At 37.6% G+C, this 25,944-nt stretch overlaps 1 protein-coding gene across 3 annotated transcripts in view; it reads right to left on the reverse strand.

The window, feature by feature from the left end:
- LOC131436715 (metabotropic glutamate receptor 8-like) overlaps window positions 1-25,944 on the reverse strand; it is a 498,361-nt gene that overhangs the window by 208,540 nt on the left and 263,877 nt on the right. The window lies entirely within an intron of this gene.

The raw sequence follows: 25,944 nt of genomic DNA on the forward strand, positions 1-25,944 counted from the left end.
CGCCTTCGGCTCGTCGGTGCTTAATGCAGTTCAAGTAGAACTGCCATATCCGCCTAGCAGTCGAATTTGAACCGCTAAGCAGACGCAAAGCTTACACAACTTATGTAACACTTTTGGATATTACTCCGAAGTGCAATATCCTTTCTGACGTCTCGGGCGTAAACGAATGACGACTAGCTAGTGGTCGCCGCAAAGATATGAACATTTAGGGGTTTTTTGTTTTATGCAAAAAAGCACATATTTTGTTTCAACTTTCTTTGCGTTTCGTCTTCGACTCGTCAGTGCTTTAAGCAGTTCAAGTAGAACTGTCATCTCCGCCTAGCAGTCCAACTTGAACCGCTAAGCCGTTTACGTCCGAGACGTCAGAAAGGATATTGCACATCGGTGTAATATCCAAAAGTGTTACATAAGTTGTGTAAGCATTGCGTCTGCTTAGCTGTTCAAGTTGGACTGCTAGGCGGAGATGGCAGTTCTACTTGAACTGCTTTAAGCACTGACGAGCCGAAAGCGAAACGCAATGAAAGTTGAAACAAAATATGTGCTTTTTTGCACAAAACAAAAAAGGCGGGTGGGTAATGTCAGATAATAATAATAATAATAATAATAATAATAATAATAATAATAATAATATTAATAATAATAATAATAATAATAATAATAATAATTATAATAATATTTATTATAATAATAATTATAATATTAATAATGTTTGTTTGTTTGTTTATTAGCGATATTTTACATCTATGGAAAGATGCATTCATATCGTTGAAACATTTAATTACAATTTACAGCATAGTCCTGTTTTAGGCATAAAGTTAAGAATTTTCGTCTCGCTTTGTTCATCGTTCGACATTGCCGTTCGTAGGCTTGATGTATCTATTTCCAGGTTATGTCGTTCCTCTGCATACTTGTTGCAGTTTAGTATTAGATGTCGCACATCGAGCAGTGTCCCACAGCATTCGCAATTTGGGGGAGCTTCTTTTTGCAGAAGAAAACTGTGTGTTAAGCGTGTGTGTCTGATTCTCAAGCGTGTTAGGACACGTTGAACTGCACTGTTGTCACGATCTCTCCAACGGTATGTATCAAATTTGATTTCTCTGAGCTTTGTATCTCTTGAGACAAACCATTGCTGATTCCAGTGCTTCCGGATTAGGGATTTAACATTCCTTAAAACATCTTCTCCTGGGATCGGTATATCGATTGGACGTTGAGTTCTGGCCGCGTTTGTCAGTCGGTCGGCTTCATCGTTTCCGCGGATGCCTGCATGGCCGGGTATATAGCAGTACCGTACGGATCTTCCGTTTGTCATGCTCTCGATCTCCTGTATCCAAGGGTGTTTAGACGTACCAGTTTCTAAAGTTTGTAGGCAACTTGCTGAATCAGTAAGAATAGCTAAATCCTTTATGTTTGGTACTGAGAGTGCCATTCGAATAGCATACGCTTCGGCAGAGAAAACACTGCAACTTGGAGGCGAACTACTCATACAGGCAATTCCGTTTCGGTATATGCCGGCGCCCACTGCATCGAGACTCTTGGAGCCATCGGTGTGTAGTATTGTGGAATGACTGAAGCGATTGGAAAGAAGATGCTGTACGATGGGTCGAACTTTTTCAGAAGCTTCGCCCGCTGTAACTAATTTTTTGACATCCCACGGGATTAATGGTTTTCGTATGTACCATGCGCGCTCACCTCTTCTAACAAGATGCTGGACCAAGTTGAGTGGAACGCCAGTAAGATTTTGGATGCAGGTTGACGTTCGTTCGACCAAAGGAATAGTCATGTTGGGGTTATTTGTTTGTAGTACATGTATTGCTATCCGCGCGATGGAAGATGTTGCTAGTAGATCAAAAGGTAGCATACCGGTTTCAGCTAATATTGATTGTATTGGGTTTGTTACAAAAGCACCGGAAGCGAAATGGACCATCTGATTATACATTGGAGCTAGAGTCTGGAGAGCAGATAAACCTCCTCGGCTGACTAAACCTATACCATAGAGTAGTTTTGATGTAATAATTGCGGAACCAATTTGCAGAAGTGTTGTTCGATGTCCTCGTGGGAGGTGGGTGCTTATAGCTCTCATAAGGCGAAGTCTTGAGGCGCAGGCTTCTTTCACTAATTTACAGTGGGCTTTGAAATTGATTGTGCCGTCTACGGTGATACCAAGTAATTTAAGGCGATTTGTGTATGGAATAACTTCTCGGCTGATGGTTATATTACGCGAAGGGTTACGTCTTGCATTTGGACTACAGTAGAAGGTGAAAGATTTGGTAGCTGATATGGAAAAACCAACACTTTTCGTCCATTTGCCGACGGATCTAACGGCAGCCTGTAGTTTTCTATGTAGAGTCTCTGTCTTAATACCCCGAACAATTAGCAGGATATCGTCCGCATACAGCAAGATATCTATTCCTTTTGGTATTATTCGAAAGATTGGTTGCATTGCAATCAGAAAAAGTGTAACTGAAAGAATGGAACCTTGCGGTACACCATTTTCTAGGTTGTGAGGTGTAGATACTTTTCCTCCTACACATACTTGAAACGATCGGTCGGTAAGAAAACTTTGTATCATGTTCATCATGCGCCCTCGAATTCGCCAAGAATTCAACGTACGAAGAAATCCATGACGCCATGTTGTATCATACGCTTTTGACAGATCCAATGATACCATTAAGCTGTGCTCGTTGGTAGTCGGAAGCAGTTTATCTAGGTCTGCGAAATACGTATCTGTACCTCGCCCGGATCGGAAAGCGGACTGTCGTTTGTCTAGTCGCCCACTGGACTCTAATTCAGTGATCAAACGTCGATTTATGATCCGCTCGAGTATCTTTGCCATGCAACTAGTTAGTGATATAGGTCGAAAGGAGTCTGGTCCAGTGTATTTACAGCTCTGCTTGAGGAGTGGAACAACAAGCGCGGTTCGCCAACACGGTGGAAATAAGCCACTTTGCCAAACATTGTTCAGTACTTCTAGTAGTACAATTTTTACGGATAACGGAAGGTGTCGCAACATTGGGTATCCTATCGAATCGGGACCAGTGGAAGAACTCTTTTCTTTGTCCACAGGAAGAACTCTTTTCTTTGTCCAGTGGAAGAACTCTTTTCTTTGCCCACAGGAGTTCGTCTAGTGTGATGTCAATGTTATATACATCGTCTGAGGCGGGAGAGAGTTTTATACGCTGTTGTTCAACTTTATGCTTGTTTTTGGAATTCTGGGGGATAGCTGGAGGTAGCCGATCTTCTATAGTAATGCTCCGCATGTTGTTTAGCGATTTCTTCTGGATTATCCGTGAAGCTGTCTCCTCTTTTAAGTACCATCGTATGCTGACATCGACCACCACGAAAGGTATTTACTGTACGCCATAACTCAGTTGTTGTACTACTGGGTGATATTTTTCCAACGAAGTCTATCCAAGTCTTTTGCTTAGCTGTTTTTATCGCCTTTCCAGCATGTGATCTGGCATCCTGAAACCTTTTCAATGCTATGGCTCTTTCGAGATCAGATAGGTGTGTGCGGCGAAGGGCTCTAAGGTGTTTGCGTCGTTGTTTGATCGCCTGTTTTACTTCCGGACACCACCAAGGAACTACTTTCGGGTCAGCAACGCCGCTTGACCTAGGAATGCATTTGGCAGCAGCGGCAATGATTTTCTCTGAGAGTTTCTGAACATTCCACTCCTCACTTTGACAGATAGAACGGGCTGTTATTTGCTCGTATTTGGTCCAATCAGCATGTTCAAAGAGCCATTTGCGTCGTGTTGTTGGGCAGTGTGACCATCCGGGAATAGAGATCAATATGGGGAAATGGTCGCTGTTACAAGGGTCCGATAGAGTGCTCCAGGTAAATCTTTGAGCAATAGCTTTAGAGCACAGAGAAATATCAATAGCTGATAAGTTTCCAGTGGCAGGATCGATGCGGGTAGGGGAGCCTGTATTAAGGATTACAAGGTTCCTTGTGACCGTAGTTTCTGCGATGAAACGTCCAAGTGGGTTCGTAGACTGTGAACCCCATGCCATGTGATGGGCATTGAAATCTCCTAGCAGTATTACCGGGCCTTCCAGTTGTTCCAGCAGGTCAATCAGTGCAGATTGGCAATGTTGAACGCTTGGGGGAACGTAGATAGATACCACAGTTGCATGAACAGGATTGTAGATTCGTACGGCGACAATATGCAGATTGGTTGAAATCTGCACGCGTTCGAAAGGAATCCCCTCACGGACTGCCAGACCAACACCGTGTTGCCAGTAGTGTTCACTTTTAGATTCTAGTAACAATGTGTAGTTTCTACTTATGGAGTTCGGCGATACAAGACTTTGATTAACTTTCGTTTCTTGTATTGCTATCAAACAGGAATCGTGCTCCGCAAATAGCTGCTTCAGTTCGCTGATATTACTTCTTAGTCCTCGTATATTCCATTGTAGAGCAAAGCATCCACCAGTGCGGTTGTTGTACTCTGTCAGCGATGGTGATGTCGATTCTGTTGATTCTTTGCGTTCTGCTGCTCTTCGTTTCGAGAATGTTGTACCGGTGGAAAGTCGGGAGGAGAGTTGCAAGGACTGTATATCCGAGGGGTAGGGACAGTCCTTTTCCCCCAGATCGATCCCTTCCAATGGTGGAAGTGGGGAAGCTACTTTCATCTCTTCTTCCCCAGACCGGGATGATGGGTTTGTCGTGTCTAGAACAGAGAGTGGTACAGCAGTAGTGTCCGTTACAACATTTCGCTTGAATGGACTGACCTGTGGAGCGTCTAGCCCCACAGTGCCAGCCGCTGTCGAGATTACTACACTGTTAGACGCGGGACTACCGACAACGGCCGGCACCGGGGATAGACTTTGTGTAGAGTCGCGATGATTGTGTGGTGGTTTATTCGTCGGTTTTCGAAACGATCTTGTAGATGGACCTTCGCCGGGAGAGATAGGTGTTTTTGTTGATTGTTCCTTCGACGAAGAGACTATGGTGGTTGTAGGGTAGGTTTGATCTGTAAAATTTGATGGCGCAGTAGTGTTTGACAGAGGATTGACGGTTACGGGACTGACCTGTGAGAGGTAGGAGCCCACAGTGCCAATCGCTGTCGTAAAAACTACACTATTACTATCAGGAATACCGACAGCGGTCGGCACTGGGGATATGCTTCGTGTAGCTTCGCTGTTCTTCGAGTTGTTTGGCTGCTTGTTGTAATTGAGTTCGGAGATTTGCATGCTGGATTTGTCGGCCACAGAGGTGAATTTGCTGTCAACGGGTTGGGGTTTGGCAGTCCGGACAGCTCCTTCAGCCTGCTGTGCTTGCGTTGGAAGGAGTACTACACTTTCCTCACTTCCAAACCGATCTGTTTCATTGTTAGTAGTTGGGTGTGCTTCCATTTTTTATTCGGATGTTGATGGGTGTAAGGATTATCGAAGAGGTGGTTGGGGGCGTCTTCTTCGTTACCAATATCTTCATCCGAATAACTTTCGTGCTGAATTTGTTTGCTGGCGGCATTTGCGAGTTTTTTTGGAGGTGGGCTTGTGTTATCCGATGTTGCTGCTATGGGCATATTGAAAGGAGTGATCTTTTTAGGTGGTCTTCCGCGTTTAGATTCTGACACAGCCGGTGAATTTTTTCTTGATCTCGTTACAGGTCCAGTACTTTGGTTCGTTTGTTGATGTTCCTTGTTGCTAAGCGATTTTTCATAATTGGTGTCTTGCTGTTTCATCTGATGGATGTAAGCTATCATTTGCTCTATCTTGTTGTCTTTACGTTTGATTTCTTCCATAAGTTTCGAAATCTGATCATCTTTGTTTTTCATTTGCGTTTCTAATTCTTTTAATTTCTTTATTGTTTCGTTGGGTTGTGCTGTGGCCTGAGCGTAACTACCTAGGCTCAGTTGGTTTACTTGTTTGCATGCTTCTGGGAACGTGAGATTATCGCGGGTTTTTAGTTTAATGACTGCTATTTCTTTTGGGTAGCTCGGACACTGTCTGTTAGTAGGACGGTGATTGCCCTTGCAGTTTAGACAAAACGGGGTTTCTCCACATTCTTCTTCACCGTGCTTTTCGCCCGAACAATTAAAGCATCGTTGTGGGCCGGGGCATCGGACACGTTTATGGCCGTATTTAAAGCAGCCATAGCACAACATTGGATTCGGGAAGTAGGGTCTAGTTGGTATTTGAAGGAAGCCTATTTTTATGTATTCCGGATATGTAGCCTTACAGAATGTTAGAATTAGAGCTGGCGTATTTATTCTCTTTCCTGCTTCGTTACGGGTTATGCGTTGAACACGGATGACATTCTGGTTGAGTATTTCGGAAAGTACATCTTTTTCATCCATCGTTCATCGTAGTTTCATTCATTCATCGTAGCAGGAAATGACACATCTGCTAACGTTTAAGTTCGGGTGGGTTTCCACTACAACCTCAGTGCCATCAATGAGCTTTGTGATTTTTAATAATTTAGATACTTGAGCTGGATTTCGAATTCGAAGTGTGTACCGTGTTCCTTGTGCTTCACTATTTGCACCTTCAATAGCACCACCAGCAAAGATCTCTACGGACTTTCCTATTGTAAACGGGTTCTTAGGAAGTGGGCTTTCATCTTTGCCTTTCAGCTGTACTGCGGAATTCTTCTCCCTGCGCACCCACCTGGGTCACCGCTGCTAGTTGCGGGCATTTTTAGTTACGTTGTATGGTTTTAGTGGTAACGGTCATCCGTTACCAACCCCAAATAGACAAAAAGCGAAGAAAAATAAAAAGATCCTACCTTGCTTGTCTTTATAACGTCGATGTATTTGAATTTGGATCGAAAAATGCGATATTGGAGGCAATACAAAATATATAATTTTGAAAAACTTTTTACAACTTTTCCTATCACAAAAAAAAATTTGCTTTCGGCACACCGTCACTTCACTGAATAGCTGTAGGTCGTGAATATTAAATACCACAGGTAGCCAGCTATGGTTAACAGATTTTCATAGGGCTTGATGTCGGGGAGCACAAATTCACTAGATTTGATAGTGGTTCTGATTTTAGTTTTAACGGGTTTTAGAAACTTTTCGCCGGGTACTACTGAACACTAGTGCTATGGCACTTTAACCATCACAGCCAGTACCCGCTACGGGTGAATAAGCCGCTGCACAAGCCCAATGGCGGATTTTTGTTTAGTTTACGGCGTCACACATGAATTTAGATGATCGGTTTAGACCGTTTTTTCACCGATTTTTGATAAGCTTTCACTATAGACTACTAATGTAGTACTTCACACTTTCACTGATTTAGATTTAAGTTACTGCGATCACTAAGAACACTGGAAATTACTGAATATATCTTAGTAGCGCGCACAATTGTATTCGTTCGAAACTGTGTTTCCAACTTCGAACGAATAATAATAATAATAATAATAATAATAATAATAGTAATAATAATAATAATAATAATAATAATAATAATAATAATAATAATAATAATAATAATAATAATAATAATAATAATAATAATAATAATAATAATAATAATAATAATAATAATAATAATAATAATAATAATAATAATAATAATAATAATAATAATAATAATAATAATAATAATAATAATAATAATAATAATAATAATAATAATAATAATAATAATAATAATAATAATAATAATAATAATAATAATAATAATAATAATAATAATAATAATAATAATAATAATAATAATAATAATAATAATAATAATAATAATAATAATAATAATAATAATAATAATAATAATAATAATAATAATAATAATAATAATAATAATATTAATAATAATAATAATAATAATAATAATAATAATAATACAGATTAACCTGAATATATGGCAACCCTGTTTCGCATGGCATATTTTCACACGACCCCATACTAGTATAAAGATGTGTTCAACATTCGCTTTCGCATTGCCGTTCGTAATTGAATGTGTTAGTGACGATACAAATCTGCCTTTCTACCGGTTTTCGGTGCCATCGTGCTGACGGTGTCTCGTACGTTCAGAGTAGCTTAACTTAAATGACGCTATTTCTCACATCACATTTCATTTTATACCTGCTACTGGTAGCGGTGTACGGACGTCCCCTTTGTTGAAATATCGCAGAACGGGAAACAGTGAGACGATATAAAATAGAGAGTTAGTAGAGCGGCAGCCAGTAATACTGAATTGGCTGTCTAGCTGTTAACAGCATCTTGTGGAAGTTTTATGCAGAAACACGTACACAGGAGGAACAGTTAAGGGTAAGGCAAAGTCCCGATCGAACCGTGCTGGTCTGCAGTTCCCAGTTGGCAAAATCCATCGTTTGCTCCGAAAAGGAAACTACGCCGAACGTGTCGGTGCCGGTGCACCGGTCTATCTGGGGGCAGTGATGGAGTACTTGGCAGCCGAAGTGATAGAATTGGCCGGTAACGCTGCCCGTGACAACAAGAAAACGAAAATCATCCCTCGCCATCTGCAGCTGGCCATCCGTAACGACGAGGAGTTGGAAACCCCATCACTGTGATAAAGGAATATTTAGGATTGCTTTAAGTTTAGCCAGTTCTGATACGTCTGGAAAGTAGAATGCGCAAATCAAGTGGAAACATTTGTTCTAACAATTTGTTCATCTCTTTCATTTGTTCAACTCTGTTTCGCACGGCATATTTGTATACTAGTATAAAGATGTGTTCAAAATTATCACTTTCGCTTTCGCATTGCCATTCTTAATTGAATGTGTTAGTGACGGTGCAAATTAATTTAACTTCCATCTTGATGAATCTTTTGGTAGGAAATATTGAGATCTGAGATGGTTCTCGTATGTGTCTTGTTTCGGCAATGGACCTTGCTGGACTTTTTGGTTGCCTTTCTACCGATTTTCGGTGTCATTGTGGTGACGGTGTCTCGTGCATTCAGATCGGGAAACAGTGAGACGACAGGTCCTCGATGTTGCTCTCGTGTGTCTTGTTTCGGGAACAGTTGCTCAGCAAATGGTAGGAAAAAATAACCACTCAACTTTTATATGAATGCTCTTGTATAGATGAAGACGTCTCGCGTTCTGATTGGCTGGTGCTTTCATGGGTTAAATCAAACAGGTTTTTCAATAGTGTACTATTGAAAAACTTCAATGTTGTTGCAATACATGTTCAAGTTGAAAATTTTCGATTCTATTGGTAGTTAGATTATATAAATCCCTTCACAGATCACTGAGCTTTGAGCTTTCAAAATACGAGAAAGGCAAACGCGCCTTATGAATTATCTTCTTTGATACTCGATTATAACAAACATTTCAGAAAAGTTCAATTTTGAACTATTTGAGAATATGTCACACAACTGAAGATTTATTATAAAATTGTGATCATATTTCCGATGACGTGTAGCAAGAATTATGTTGATTCATTAGATATAACATGAGATATTCACGATCAAAAACTTATCACTCTCTCAGAGGGTAAATTTTGAAAAGGCGCCCCATAGTAAAGTAAGTCGTATTCACGACAAAACCCCTAAATGTTCAAATCTCAGATACATAACTGGATGCCGTGAATACGAAAACAACTGACATGCTCCTTAACACTTCCGAATAACAATTAGTTGATCAATTGTATGAATTATGCAAGCATTCCCCTTTTCCACATTTTTCGCAAAAACAAAGAAGGCTTCACATGATCTAGATTACTGTGAATTTCACACGGCGAAAAACGCAAAAATCAAATCAAACAGTTCTAGATTTGCTCTAAACTGAGGATATTTTCCTTCGATTTGCGAGCAAGAAATCCTAATAGTTCTTTAGAAAACTTTTAGAGCCATTAAAACGGCTGATTTTGTGTAATGCTCTCCAGCGTTGCTTTTCCACCAATGCAAATGACTGGCAGCTGTGACGCAATCGCTCTTTTCGGAGGCGAAACTAGCTTTACAAACGACACAAAATACAACTGCTCGCAGTGGCGACAGAATCCAAACTGATCCAATTTTTGTTGAGAGGCTTGTTTTTACCTGATTTCGTTTGTAGCTTTTTCACTAATGGGCGGTCCTAACGGCTATAAAAATAGCCGCATACAGAATTTTAATTTCGATTATTTCATTTAGGATTTGCATAATTTATTGAAAGAAACTATCTGGATGCTGTACGGGATTTATTCCTGCCTTTCAGAAGGACCAAATTGTGGAACACACTACGATATTAAACACTGTTCGGAACATTTTCTCGAACGATTTGTTGTACAGCAGCAGATATTTTGTTCTCTTCCTCAGAACGCGTTCTGATTGGCTGGTGTTAACATGGGTCAAATGAGACAGGTTTTTCAATAGTGTACTATTGAAATACTTCCATGCAATTCTATTGGTAGTTAGATTATATAAATCCTTTCACAGATCACTGAGCTATGAGCTTAAAAAATACGAGAAAGGCAAACGCGCCTTATGAATTATTCTCTTTGATACACGATTAAACCAAACATTTCAGAAATGTTTAATTCTGAATTATTTGAGATTATGTCACACAACTGAATATTTTATCATAAAATTGTGATCATATTTCCGAAGGCATGTAGCAAAAATTATGTTGATTTGTTAGATACAACAAGAGATATTCACAATCAAAAACTTATCATTCTCTCAGAGGGTAAATTTTGAAAAGGCACCCCATATTAAAGTAAGTCGTATTCACGACAAAAACGTGGACATAAATCAGTAGCTGCCAAACCGTTCTTTTAATGCATATAGTTGCTTTGAAGAAATTATTTACAAATATATACCGCGTAATTTGATCCTATCATTAATTGTTCATGGCCTACTTTGACAAAAAATGTAACCATAACTTTTTTTTCTGAAGAGATAGAAATTTTTTTTCTTCTACAAAGTTTTAGAACTATTAAAAATAATTTACTTTGTCAAATATACCAAAAGTCTAGGTCGCACCGTTTTGGATATACAAAGCGTTTTTATGGCAACCCCCTTAAAATCAGTTTTTTATTCATAAATTGTTTCGAGTTATTTTGTTATGCATACTTTGTTTGGAATAATTGTAGAATTTATAAAATCGCATATTTTTGTTGAAGATAGTGCATAGGTTTGTTCTTTCCTGGCAAAGTTATGCAACATTTTACCTTTTTTTACCTAGGATAAAACCTTGCACCGAAGCAAAATATGCAACTTTATGCAGCTGATTTTTACAAAATTTGTAGGAAAAGATGTGCCCAATATCATAAAAGAAAATCTAAGTGGAACTCGGTGGAACTTTTTTTATGTCTTTTCAAAGTTAGTTTTAATTACTGAATTATGGCAACCCCCTTAAAACTAGTTCATAGTTTCGAGTTATTTGTGTATGCATACTTCGTTTGGAATAATAGTAGAAAATATAAAATTTCATAATTTTGTAGTAGCTAATGCATAAGTTTATTCTTTTCTGGAAAATTTATGCATAATTTTACTTTTTACCTAGAAAACCTTGTGCCGAAGCGAAATATGCAACTTAATGTAGCAAACTTTAATAATACTTATAGGAGAACATGTACCTTATCCAATTTATTTTCCTATGAGAATATCGTGAGTAATATTCGTGTGACTCATTTTCACTATGGCCATGCTGAAACCATGGGCGCACAGTGGTCCAAAACTGGAAAAAGACGGTCACAAGTCTGTACAGACTTTCACTGATTTTTAATAACTAACGTGTCTTCGAAGAAGTTTTACAAAATTATATAACGCTTCTTTTGAAAGTAGCAATTTAAGTTTTGTTAAGGGGGTAGTACAGATTTCGAAAAGAAATAATTTTGTTTTTGACGACAAATTTTTTTTTCTATCTCATTTCAAAGAAAAAAACATTTCAAGTATTTTTGCTGAAGATATGAATAATGTAAAAAAAAAATATTTTTTGAGATATACGCTTTATTTTAAAAACGGTTTTTTTTTATTTACCTACGTAGAATTTATCTCTATTACCTAAGTATCTACTACGAAGTTAGCATTTAAATGAGTAACTTTTCCCAACCTAATCAATCAACTAGGTAGTTAATGTTACCTAATAAACCATTACAATATGTCACTTAGTCGCATTGTATTCGATCAATCAGTATCAGTCACGCCATCGTCATCGCTTTTTCACGGCTGTTTTTTTTTTGGATTTTTTTATTTGTTTATTAATTTTTAACTTTTTTCATTCAATAAACTATAAAGGTTGTTTTATGGAATCGCTTATTTGAAACCTAAGAAAAAACCGTACATTCATGCCTTGGACGAATTTTTGTATCTTTGTTATATTTTACAGGCTGTTGAAAAAGGCTTTGTGTGAAATACCACATGGATTATTACTATACATGCTATGTACGTATGCAAATATATGAAAGATATTTCTATCCTATTTCCGACTACCAGTCTGGACGCGCGTAAACACAAATAAACAAGTTCATGCTTGCACGCGCAACTTACGCAAATTGCTGCGATTTTTATTTTGGTATTTTTTACAATTGACAATATTAGAATAAATCTAAGTGGAACTAGTTGCAATTTTATGTCTCTTCAAATTTAGTTTTAATTATTGAAAATCCGAAAATTTATCAAAACTTCAACACATATTTAAAAAATGGAAAAAATGTTTTCTAGACAAAATATGATAAAGTATTGTTAAAGTACAAACCTTTACGAAGAGATTTCATGTTTAAACGTGTAAATAAATTGAGTTATCGCGAAGCAACAAGATACATGTTCTCCTATAAGTATTATTATTAGTACATGTTCTCCTATAAGTATTATTAAAGTTTGCTGCATTAAGTTGCATATTTTGCTTCGGCACAAGGTTTCCTAGGTAAAAAAAGGTAAAATTATGCATAAATTTTCCAGAAAAGAATAAACTTATGCATTAGCTTCTACAAAATTATGAAATTCTATATTTTCTACAATTATTTCAAACGAAGTATGCATAAAAATAAAATGAAACAAGTTATGACTAGAAAACTAGTTTTAAGGGGGTTGCCATAATTCAGTAATTAAAACTAACTTTGAAAAGACCTAAAAAAAATTCCACCGAGTTCCACTTAAATTTTTTGATGATATTGAAAATGATATTGGGCACATCTTTTCCTACAAATTTTGTAAAAATCAGCTGCATAAAGTTGCATATTTCGCTTCGGTGCAAGGTTTTATCCTAGGTAAAAAAAGGTAAAATGTTGCATAACTTTGCCAGGAAAGAACAAACCTATGCACTATCTTCAACAAAAATATGCGATTTTATAAATTCTACAATTATTCCAAACAAAGTATGCATAACAAAATAACTCGAAACAATTTATGAATAAAAAACTGATTTTGAGGAGGTTGCCATAAAAAACGTTTTGTATATCCGAAACGGTGCGACCTAGACTTTTGGTATATTTGACAAAGTAAATTATTTTTAATAGTTCTAAAACTTTGTAGAAGAAAAAAAATTTCTATCTCTTCAGAAAAAAAAAGTTATGGTTACATTTTTTGTCAAAGTAGGCCATGAACAATTAATGATAGGATCAAATTACGCGGTATACATTTGTAAATAATTTCTTCAAAGCAACTATATGCATTAAAAAAACGGTTTGGCAGCTACTGATTTATGTCCACGTTTTTATTGATTCGAACCACTGTGCGGCGACCAGTAGCCAGTCGTCATTCGTTTACGCCCGAGACGTCAGAAAGTATATTGCACTTCGGTGTAATACCCAAAAGTGTTACATAAGTTGTGTAAGCTTTGCGTCTGCTTAGCGGTTCAAGTTGGACTGCTAGGCGGAGATGGCAGTTCTACTTGAACTGCTTCAAGCACTGACGAGCCGAAGGCGAAACACAAAGACAGTTGCAACAAAAATGTGCTTTTTTGCACAAAACAAAAAACCCCTAATCACGCTTGCTTGCCTTTTTCGCACCTGGACGACGGATTCGAGGTAGTCAAGCACATATCAGTTCCGATTATCTACTGGACGTGGTATAATCCTCAAACGCTTAGATCGTGCTTTCATTTGGAATTCGATCGTCGGCAGAAGAATTCAGTTTCAAAATTATGTTTCAGGAACTTCGTTCCAGAATACAGGTTAAAATTCAGAACACTGCAAAAGTGAGTTACATAAATAGCAGACGCGTGACGCCCTCTGTTTCTTAACCTTCAGCATGGCCATAGTGAAAATGAGTCACACGAAGAGTACTCAAGATATTCTCATTGGAAAATAAATTGGATAAGGTACATGTTCTCCTATAAGTATTATTAAAGTTTGCTGCATTAAGTTGCATATTTTGCTTCGGCACAAGGTTTCCTAGGTAAAAAAAGGTAAAATTATGCATAAATTTTACAGAAAAGAATAAACTTATGCATTAGCTTCTACAAAATTATGAAATTCTATATTTTCTACAATTATTTCAAACGAAGTATGCATAAAAATAAAATGAAACAAGTTATGACTAGAAAACTAGTTTTAAGGGGGTTGCCATAATTCAGTAATTAAAACTAACTTTGAAAAGACCTAAAAAAATTCCACCGAGTTCCACTTAAATTTTTTGATGATATTGAAAATGATATTGGGCACATCTTTTCCTACAAATTTTGTAAAAATCAGCTGCATAAAGTTGCATATTTCGCTTCGGTGCAAGGTTTTATCCTAGGTAAAAAAAGGTAAAATGTTGCATAACTTTGCCAGGAAAGAACAAACCTATGCACTATCTTCAACAAAAATATGCGATTTTATAAATTCTACAATTATTCCAAACAAAGTATGCATAACAAAATAACTCGAAACAATTTATGAATAAAAAACTGATTTTAAGGGGGTTGCCATAAAAAACGCTTTGTATATCCGAAACGGTGCGACCTAGACTTTTGGTATATTTGACAAAGTAAATTATTTTTAATAGTTCTAAAACTTTGTAGAAGAAAAAAAATTTCTATCTCTTCAGAAAAAAAAAGTTATGGTTACATTTTTTGTCAAAGTAGGCCATGAACAATTAATGATAGGATCAAATTACGCGGTATATATTTGTAAATAATTTCTTCAAAGCAACTATATGCATTAAAAGAACGGTTTGGCAGCTACTGATTTATGTCCACGTTTTTATTGATTCGAACCACTGTGCGGCGACCAGTAGCCAGTCGTCATTCGTTTACGCCCGAGACGTCAGAAAGGATATTGCACTTCGGTGTAATACCCAAAAGTGTTACATAAGTTGTGTAAGCTTTGCGTCTGCTTAGCGGTTCAAGTTGGACTGCTAGGCGGAGATGGCAGTTCTACTTGAACTGCTTCAAGCACTGACGAGCCGAAGGCGAAACACAAAGACAGTTGCAACAAAAATGTGCTTTTTTGCACAAAACAAAAAACCCCTAATCACGCTTGCTTGCCTTTTTCGCACCTGGACGACGGATTCGAGGTAGTCAAGCACATATCAGTTCCGATTATCTACTGGACGTGGTATAATCCTCAAACGCTTAGATCGTGCTTTCATTTGGAATTCGATCGTCGGCAGAAGAATTCAGTTTCAAAATTATGTTTCAGGAACTTCGTTCCAGAATACAGGTTTAGAATTCAGAACCTGCACGTTGGAACTGGATTCCGGAACTGAATTCAGTTTCGAAGCTAGCTCAAAAACTAAATTCCAATTAAAATCTCAGCCTGTTCTAAGTTCTGAATTTAGTTCTTGAGCTTAGGTCCAGTCCCTGATTCCTGAATTCTTCTAGACGATTCTTTTTAGAACCATTAACATATTCCCAAAGGACTATGTGAAATTTAACTTTACCCAAGTAGCAAACATTGTTCTTGTATTGTATTTCTTAACTGTTCTGGCAACGATTATGAAATTGAAAAAGCGCACTTTGCTTGTAGGATGTGCAACAAGTTTCTTGTTTGATATATTTCACTGCAGTAATAACATATTTGTTAAGAGAAAACCGGAAATTCAAATAAACATAGTGTACAGTCAGTTAATAAAACCAAGATAGAACACAATCCTTACAGGTTTTTGAGTTGGTTTCACAAGAATGATTTTCACATTTGTTACAAAACACGTGAAATCTCTTGTCTAACATATCCAACTAAAATAACCGTTATGTAGCAATCGTGAAACATGTCAATTTTAACATGTTTTAATTGCTACTTGGGTACTGTACTATATACGGTAATTTTTTCAACCAGTTGGAGTTCGTAATTGTAGGAACTTTCTATTAATTTGCTATATAGCAACGACTCAGTTTGGGTGAATCGTTTCAAATTCTAGTAGTGAAAAAGGCGGGTCGGTAATGTCAGAGACATAACTGGATGTCGTGAATACGAAAACAAATGACATTTTCCTTAACACTTCCGAATATCAATTAGTTGATCAATTGTATGAATTATGCAAGCATTCCCCTTTTCCACATTTTTCGCAAAAACAAAGAAGGCTTCACTTGATTTCGATTACTCTGAATTTCACACAGCGAAAAGTGCAAAAATCTAACCAAACTGTTCTACATTTGCACTAAACTGAGGATATTTTCATTCGATTTGCGAACAACACATCCTAATAGTTCTTCAGAAAACTTTTAGAGCCATTAGAACGGCTGATTTTTTATAATGCTTACCAACGTTGCTTTTTCATCCATCGAAATGACTGGCAGCTGTGACGTTAAGAGATTTTCTTTTATGTGATTTCGTTTGTAGCTTTTTCACTAATGGGCTGTCCTAACGGCTATAAAAATAGCCGCATACAGAATTTTTATGTCGATTATTTCATTTCGGTTTTGCATAATTTATTGAAAAAAAACTATCAATATGCTGTAGGGATTCATTTCCAGCATTCAGAAGGGTCAAATTGCGTAATTCTCTACGATATTAAACTCGGAACATTTTTCGCAAAAAAAGGCTTCACTTGATCTCGATTACTGTGAATTTCACACAGCGAAAAGTGCACAAATCTAACCAAATTGTTCTTGATTTGCACTAAACTGAGGATAATTACCTGCGATTTGCGAACAACAAATCCTAATAGTTGTTTAGAAAAATTTTAGAGCCATTAGAACGGCTGATATTGTGTAATGCTCTCCACTCTTTTCCCCAATGCTAATGACTGGCAGCTGTGACGTAATCGCTCTTGTCGAAAGCGAAACTAGCTTTGCAAACGACACAAAACACATCTGCTCGCAGTGGCGATAGAATCCAAACTGATTCAATTTTTGTTAAGAGATTTCCTTGTATGTGATTTCGTTTGTAGCTTTTTCACTAATGGGCGGTCCTAACGGCTACAAAAATAGCCGTATATAGAATTTTAATGTCGATTATTTCATTTCGGATTTGCATAATTTATTGAAAGAAACTATCAATATGCTGTATGGATTCGTTTCTAGTATTCAGAAGGACCAAATTGAGGAACTCACTACGATATTCACCACTTTTCGGAACATTTTTCTTGAACGATTTGTGTACAGCAGCAGATATTTTGTTCTCTTCCTTAGAACGCGTTCTGATTGGCTGGTGTTGACATGGCTCAAATGAGACAGGTTTTACAATAGTGTACTATTGCAATACTTCAATGCTTTTGCTATACACGTTTAAGGTAGCGCTTCGCCGTGGTCAGGTCGAAGCGAGACAACTCACTGCTTCCTCTTGCTTTGTCGCCGAAATTTCACCCTGAATTGCAAATTTCTCCAATACTAAGCCGATTCACGAAAAATCAAAAACATACGATTGTAGGTAAATGATTTTACTATGCATTTGGCGAAAAATATCAGTTAGAAAGCTTTTCTTTCGCGAGATTTCGTGCGAGTTTTGTTAAAATTTGGTTTTCTTTTTTCCTTTTCTCGCTATAAACAACTCGCATATGTAGGGATGTGCTACGTTTTCAACAAAGCGTCAAAGCTAGTAGCGATGAAAATCTTTACTGATTTCTGGTTCTACTGAAACATGAATAGAAATTATTTTACAAAGTAGTAACACTTACTTACATTTTCTACTCATCTATATTCAACGTTTACGCAGAGAGAACGGACAACGAAAACAAAAGAAATGTTGTTAGCGTCTACCGCATGTAGCATTTTGCACACCCCAATGCATGCGTTGACATTGTGTGCGTGCGAAAGAATAAGGAAAAACTCATTTATTTTTATAACTTGCACGAAATCTTTCGATAAAAATGTTTATCAGGCACAATTTATATACGAATCGATAGAAAAATTAATTGTCTAGAATCGTATGTTCTTGGAATTTCCGTTTTCTTCCCCGTTTTCTCACAATTTTGGGTAAAGTGCGTGAAACCCCGGGATAGGCAGCGAACTCCCGTGACCACGGCGAAGCGCTACCTTAAGTTGAAAAATTTCGATTCTATTGGTAGTTAGATTATATAAATCCTTCCATAGATCACTGAGCTATGAGCTTTCGAAATACGAGAAAGGCAAACGCGCCATATGAATTATCCTCTTTGATACTCGTTTATACCAAACATTTCAGAAAAGTTTAATTTTGAACTATTTGAGATTATGTCACACAACTGAAAATTTTATCATAAAATTGTGATCATATTTCCGATAGATACAACATATACAACAAAAGATATTCACGATCAAAAACTTATCACTCTCTCAGAGGGTAAATTTTGAAAAGGCACCCCATAGTAAAGTAAGTCGTATTCGCGACAAAAGGGGAAAGCTGGCATAATTAATACAAGTGATCAACTAATTGATATTCGAAAGTAAGAGGAAAGCGTTTCAGTTATATTCGTATTCACGACATCTAGTTATGTCTGGGACATTACACACCCGTACTTTTTAAATCTATTTTCTATTTTATTGACAAATAATGCCATCATGATTTCATCAACTGAGTTTTATAGTTTCCCTGGGGGAATTCATGAACACGATAGAAATAAAAATCATCTAGAAAAATTTTACCCAAGAACAAGAAGGGGTTACTAATAAGCATAACCAGTCAGTTATGTTAACCTTTCTTGAATATACAATATGTTTTGAGTGTTTTTTAGCACTAGTCTTGGATCAAATCGGAAACATTGTTTAAATAAAATTATTCAATTGGCGTTTTACCCGTTCATCTTCATACCTGGCGAGACAATCAAAGGTGATCGATAAGATTAAATGTTTGTTTACTAAGTCTGTAAACTTTTGATTAAAATCTAACATAATAACTATCGCATAATTTTTATCGAGTAGTAAAGTTTAGCTAAAACTACGGTCCAGTTCAAAGTATGACGAATGTAAAGTTTATTGGATTCATTTTGCACTAAAAATGAAATGATAACAAGTGGTATCTGAGAACGTAAGAACTTCAAGAAGAACTAACCACAAAAATTTAGTTTTCTCAAAATTTGAAAACAACGCGGAAAACTCTTTATTTTCGCTTGGGGTTTTCGCGCAACTCACTTTTCTCCGAAATGGCTGAACCGATTCTCACAAACTTAGATTCAAATGAAAGGTATCAATGTCTTATACAAAGTTCCTGGATTTCATTTCGATTCAAGTTCCGGTTCCGGAATTATAAGGTGATTAGTATAAAAATTACAATTTCGAATTATTTCATCACTTTACTCAGAGATGGCGTGGCAGATTTAAACAAAATTAGGTTCAAATGAAAGGTCTCATAGTCCTATATAAAACTCCAAAGTTCCATCAGAATGCGACTTCCGGTTCCGGAATTCTAGGGTGAAGTCTGTTGAAAATTAATACAGTCACTTAAAGTGGCGAAACAAAAAAACATAAATGAAATTCTAGACTAACCGCGTGACTATTCCAATCGGTAGTAATTATCAGTGGACAAATAAAATAAACCGGTTCTGGCTATCCTGATTCCCGGTTGCCGATTCCGAAAGGACCGGAAAAAGTGATCATTTTTTTCCAAAATGAATCTCACTCACTTTCCTCAGCTATGGATTGATAAATTTTCACAAATGAATATAAGTTCAAATGAAAAGTCTCGTGGTCCCATATTGAATTCCTGAATTTCAGCCGACACCAATTCCGAGCAACAGGTTGCGGAATTACAGGGTGAAGATTATTAAAATATTTATACCGTTACTAAAAGCGCTAAGTAAAACACGTTACCTAATTTCTAAACTTACCTCAAAATTAGTTCAATCGATAGTCATTGTCAGTAGACGGCCAAACAAATTGATGTCGGCTTTTCTGATTCCCGGTTTTCGATTAACGATCGGATATCGTCTCTATAGACTCGGAAATGGATCCCAGTCACTTTTTTCGAACCGACTTCGATTGTACCGGTTCCCAGACTCCTGTTTCGGAAGTATCTGCAAAGTACCTCGTTTTCTAGTAACAGACGTTTCAGCTCGAGATGTGGTCTAAAAAGTTGGCACTTCGAAGTCAGATGTACTATATTCTTTGAATCTTCAAACCTATAAGGAGCAAAAGCAATCCAATACTAGAAGCATAGAGAACCATAAGTTCGAAAGTTGTGCGATACAATACTTGCTGAGAATTCAATCTGTGTAATCGAGGACACCGAAATCTACGTGAAACGTTGCAAGCAAGATCCGAGATCTCGATTCAAGTAGAAAAAATGATAATAAAGATATTGGGCCGTATGAATAAAATGTAGTAAAATCTATTGTTTGTAGTATCTTCTCAAAAACAAAGTCCACAGAGTATAACGCGGTTTGGTATGAATAAAAAACAAGTTCGAACATGTAGTTAATGCTACTTCCGAATTTAAGCATTTACTGCATACCGTATCGATACAGAGCCGGAAAAGCTGACATAAGCATGCAAGAAACGTACTTACATCTGTAAAAATACCACACGTACGCTACGTTTTATTCATACGGCCCATTGTCTAGCAAGCTATTTGTGCATCCATTCATCACAACTGCTTTGATGAAGAGCGAAATATAAATCAAGCAATGTTTACAACAACGGCTACAACCAATGACTCGAAGCCATGGGAATCTTACTGCTTTCTGATTATGCGAAATAAACAGCAGAATAGTATCCCAGAGAACCACAAATCGCATAAGGTAGCACGAATTAGATCATTTAAAACGCATACATTACAAAAGAAAATCACTGAAGCTGATAAACTGAATCACATTAAATGCTTTACTACATCGCATCTAGCTTTTGATTTTTCGAAATTGCATGTATATCGCCTCCACTTTTGCACGCATAGGCCATATTTGCAGTATGCTCTGCGATTCTATTATAATATATAACAGAACGCATAATGCGATTATAGCTTGCGATATAGATACGAAATGGTTTTCTGGGATACCACCAAAACTGTTACATTTGTTCATAAATCATTAACCAATAAATTTAGATTCTTTTTCGTTGACGAAAACTCTCAGGCATCATAGGAAACATTTATGAAATTTCACTTAATTTCTTGAGATCTTTTTGAAACAAAATCAAACAATATTTTTTCCTAAATAGTAGTTGATTTCTTTTGCGATGGATTAGTATGTAAAATACTCAGTTCAAGTTCTACTTTCTTATTGTACAAAGCCATCGTAAAATTAAGAATTTCCGTTTAATCTTAAAACTAAAAATCTATTGATGAAATTCAAATTATGAGTCTCTAAGAGTTATAGTTTCTATTGATTGCAAACGATAGAAGTATGAAAACATATTTTGATACAATAAAATCTCAATTTACGCGAAATTTAATTTACGCACCCACGACTTTGCGCGTAAATTGAGGTTAGAGTGTATACTGAAACTTCGAAGGCATAACAGAAATTTTAAAATTTCCGATCCTGCACCGATTTTTTAGATTCTACGGAAATGTTGGACAAATTCAAAATTGTAGTAGATATCAATTGAGTTTGTTTTATATGTACATAAAAATTATTTGGATCTATGTGTTCATTCTTTAGTACTGAGGAAGCTGAGGAACAACAAATCCGCGGGCAATGACCAGTTACTAGGCGAGCTGCTTAAACATGGAGGAGAGGCACTGGCTAGAGCACTGCACTGGATGATTTCTAAGATTTGGGAGGAGGAGATCCTACCGCAGGAATGGATGGATGGAGTGGTATGTCCCGTCTACCAAAAGGGCGATAAGCTCTTCGAGGGATGCAATCGTATCTCTGCAATCGACGGCTGGCGATCAAAATCAATGACAGTCTTTCGCAGGAGTTTTTTGCTTTTTCCGGAATACCTCAAGGAAGCCATCTCGGTCCACTGATTTTCCTCCTTTATTTCAACGATGTTAATGACTCACTGGAAGGCCCACGACTATCTTTTGCTGATGACTTAAAGTTATACCCAATAATCAAGAGTGCAGAGGATGCTTCATACCTTCAGCGTCAACTGTCTATTTTCTCAAGGTGGTGAGAGATCAACCGAATGACTTTAAACATTAGCAAATGCTCTATTATCACATTCACTCTTAAGAAAGACCCTTTGCGATTTGATTATTGCCTCCATGATGCAGCGATTGAAAGAGTCACTTGTGTCAAGGATCTTGGAGTTTATCTAGACGAACAGATGAATTACAAGCAGCATATTGGTTACATAGTTACGAAGGCTTCTCGTTGTTTGGGATTTGTTATGAGAACTGCTAAGCGCTTCACAGATATATACTGTTTGAAGTCGCTCTACTGCTCACTTGTTCGCTCAACACTCGAATACTGCTCGGTGATATGGAACCCTCACTATGTTAACGGTGTTCTCAGAATTGAATCAATCCAACGACGTTTCGTTCGTTTCGCTCTTCGCAAATTGCCCTGGACCAACCCTCATCAGCTGCCGAACTACGAAAGCCGTGGGATGCTTATCGGACTCGATACTTAGCAAGTGCCTCGTGACCTGTTCCGTGCAATGCTGATTGCCGATGTCTTGACGAACAATATCGATTGCCCAGCACTTCTTAGTCAAATCAACATCAATGTTCGTTCCAGAGCTCTCCGCAACAACAACATCCTCAGGCTGCCTCTACGTCGTACTAACTACGGAATCAACGGTGCCGTCATTGGATTGCAACGAACCTTCAACGGTGTTTCGACGGGATTCTATTTTCAATTTTCCCGCAACCGAAAAAGAGAATTTTTTTTAAATATTCTTAGAAACAATCATTAGGACTTAAATTTGTCTGTTGATTAAATAAAAAAATAAATAAATAAGCTAGATTGTTGCAATTTCCGCGCAATTGCATTGCTCAATGCCGCCTACAAGGTTTTCTCCCAAATCCTTTGCGTCGTCTATTACCACTAGCTAAGGAATTCGTAGGGAAGCACAAAGCGGGATTTACTGGAGCCCGCGCCACTACGGATCACATCTTCGCGATAAGACAAGTACTCCAGAAGTGTCGTGAATACAACGTACCCACGCATCACCTATTCATTGACTTCAAAGCGGCATACGACACAATCGATCGAGAACAGCTATGGCAGATCATGCACGAATACGGTTTCCTGGATAAACTGACGCGATTGGTCAAAGCAACGATGGATAGAGTGATGTGCTACGTCCGAGTATCTGGGACGCTCTCGAGTCCTTTCGAATCTCGGAGAGGGCTACGGCAAGGTAATGGACTCTCTTGTATCTTGTTCAATGTTGCCTTGGAAGGTGTGACTCGAAGAGCGAGGATCGACACGAGTGGCACGATCTTCCGAAAGTCCGTACAACTTTTTGGCTTCGCGGACGATATTGATATTGTGACACGTAACCTTGAGAAGATGATGGAAACCTACATCGGACTGAAAGCTGAAGCTAGGCGTATCGGACTGGCCATAAATGCGTCGAAAACAAAATACATGAGACGAAGAGGCTCTAGAGAAGAAACACTCCACCACGAATATTGATAGACACTCCCACCACGAATATTGATAGACGGTGACGATATCGAGGTGGTTAACGAGTTTGTGTATTTGGGCTCACTGGTGACCGCCGAAAATGACACCAGCAGAGAAATACAGAGACGTATTTTGGCAGGGAATCGAGCGTACTTTGGACTCAGAAAAACCCTTCGATCGAGAAAAGTACGCCACCGCACCAAATGGACCATCTACAAAACTCTTATTAGATCGATTGTTCTCTATGGTCACGAGACCTGGACTATGTTGGGAGAGGACCAACGCGCCCTCAGTGTTTTTGAAAGAAAGATACTGAGGACCATCTATGGCGGAGTGCAGATTGAAGACGGAACGTGGAGACGGTGTATGAATCACGAATTGCAACAGCTGCTAGGAGAACCACCTATCGTACGGACAGCTAAAATCGGACGTCTACGATGGGCTGGGTATGTCATAAGGATGTCGGACGACAGCCCAGTGAAAATGGTTCTTGAATCTAATCCGACTGGTACAAGAAGAAGAGGAGAGCAGCGAGCCAGGTGGATCGATCAAGTGGAGGGTGATCTCAGAAGCATCCGTGCCTTGAGTGGCTGGCGACGAGCAGCCATGGACCGAGTTATGTGGAGACGTTTGCTTGATACAGCAAAGGACACCCCAGGCCTATAGCTGTTAGGTAAGGTAAGGTATGTCATTCTTTAGTACAGCACAAAAATCGAACAAAATAGATGCCTCCATTTTTGAGTAAATTGTAAATAAATTGATTTCAAAATATAAAAAATTATAAATTATATTAATCAATAACGTAACTGTTCTGGCATGAAATTTTTAGGCAATATATTTCCGCTGATAGAAATTGAATGCATTTCTACCAATTTTTTTAGTTGTTTTGGGAGAATATATAATTTTATTTATCAAAACAATCTTTATTATAATGATTCTAACAATATAGAGCAAAAAATGTACAAGTCATCGCTTTCATTTTTGATTTAGATGTTGAAAATATTTTTTTTTGTAATATTTGTCAATATTTATATTTACACTGTATATTTTCAGGTTGTTTTTGATGGTGCAAAAATGTCAGCTTAGCATAAATTGTAGCTGGGTTGACTAGCAATCGAATAATGTATAAAAACATATAGGTCATCGCTTTGAATTCAGAGATATTTACGACCATTGTAAAAAATCTCATCTTTTTGTGGTTCTCTGTTTACAGTTTTCTCTATAACTTTAGGTAGACAACTATATTTTACGTATGTTTTAGTGCATTTTATTTCTGAAACTAGTACCATTCCTATGGTGAACAAATTTCGAAGATCGGTTGACTAACAACAAAGTTATGACGCGAGAAAGTTGAAGTTCTCAAAATTCTATTTACAATGCTGGTGCCGCATAAATGCAGATAGGGAAAACTTGGAACGGGAAAAATCACATTTTCATTGATTTTTCCTAACCGATTGACATACGTAAAATAATCTGCGAACTGTACAAAATTCGAGGGTGTAAAATTAATTGAGATCCGTTGAAAAACAGCTGAGCTATGACAGCTCAAAGTTACCGTTACAACTTTTTTTGAGGCTTGGTGCTTCGCGTAACTTTTTGAGGCTTGGTATTAGGAGTGTTAAGCAGCGGCATCGGAGAGCGCACCTTCTGCGTGGTTAAAACCTCAAACGCTCAGGTCGGTAGTTCTCATTTGCTTTCCAGTCGTCAAGGCGAGAAGACGCTTTAAACCAGCTTCGCATCATTTGGCACTGCGAGCGTATGTGTTGCGGTTCGTTCGCAAAGCCATTTTCAATTCAAACAAGAGCGATTGCGTCATACAGAGCTGCTGGTCGTTTGCATTGGAAAGAGAGTAAACGAAAACTGGACAACATTATAGAAACTATGCCGTTGTAAAGGCTCTGAATTTTATCTATAGAACTATTAATGTGAAATGTAGCGGAATGCGTGAATCGCGTTTTTGATCAATTATTCAAACACTAGACCGATTTTCGAAAAACCAAAAACACTTAAGTTTTTGAAATCAAATTCGTAATTGGTTTTTGAAATGTATGAATGGTTACTGTTCCGTTCCACGGAGATGGTTTCAGATCTGAAACGTTTGTTTGTAGCAGAATTTCACAAAAAATCTGAAAATGCAACTCAAAATTTTAAAATTTTAGCCAAAACAACCGAAATTTGAAAAAGTTTACATAAAGTTTTCCGCATTTTTTTATTCCTTGCGCGCTGCTGTTTCGTTTGAGGTGATGTGAGAAATGC

Source organism: Malaya genurostris, chromosome 3, assembly GCF_030247185.1.
Source record: "Malaya genurostris strain Urasoe2022 chromosome 3, Malgen_1.1, whole genome shotgun sequence".
Taxonomy (NCBI): Eukaryota; Metazoa; Arthropoda; class Insecta; order Diptera; family Culicidae; genus Malaya; species Malaya genurostris.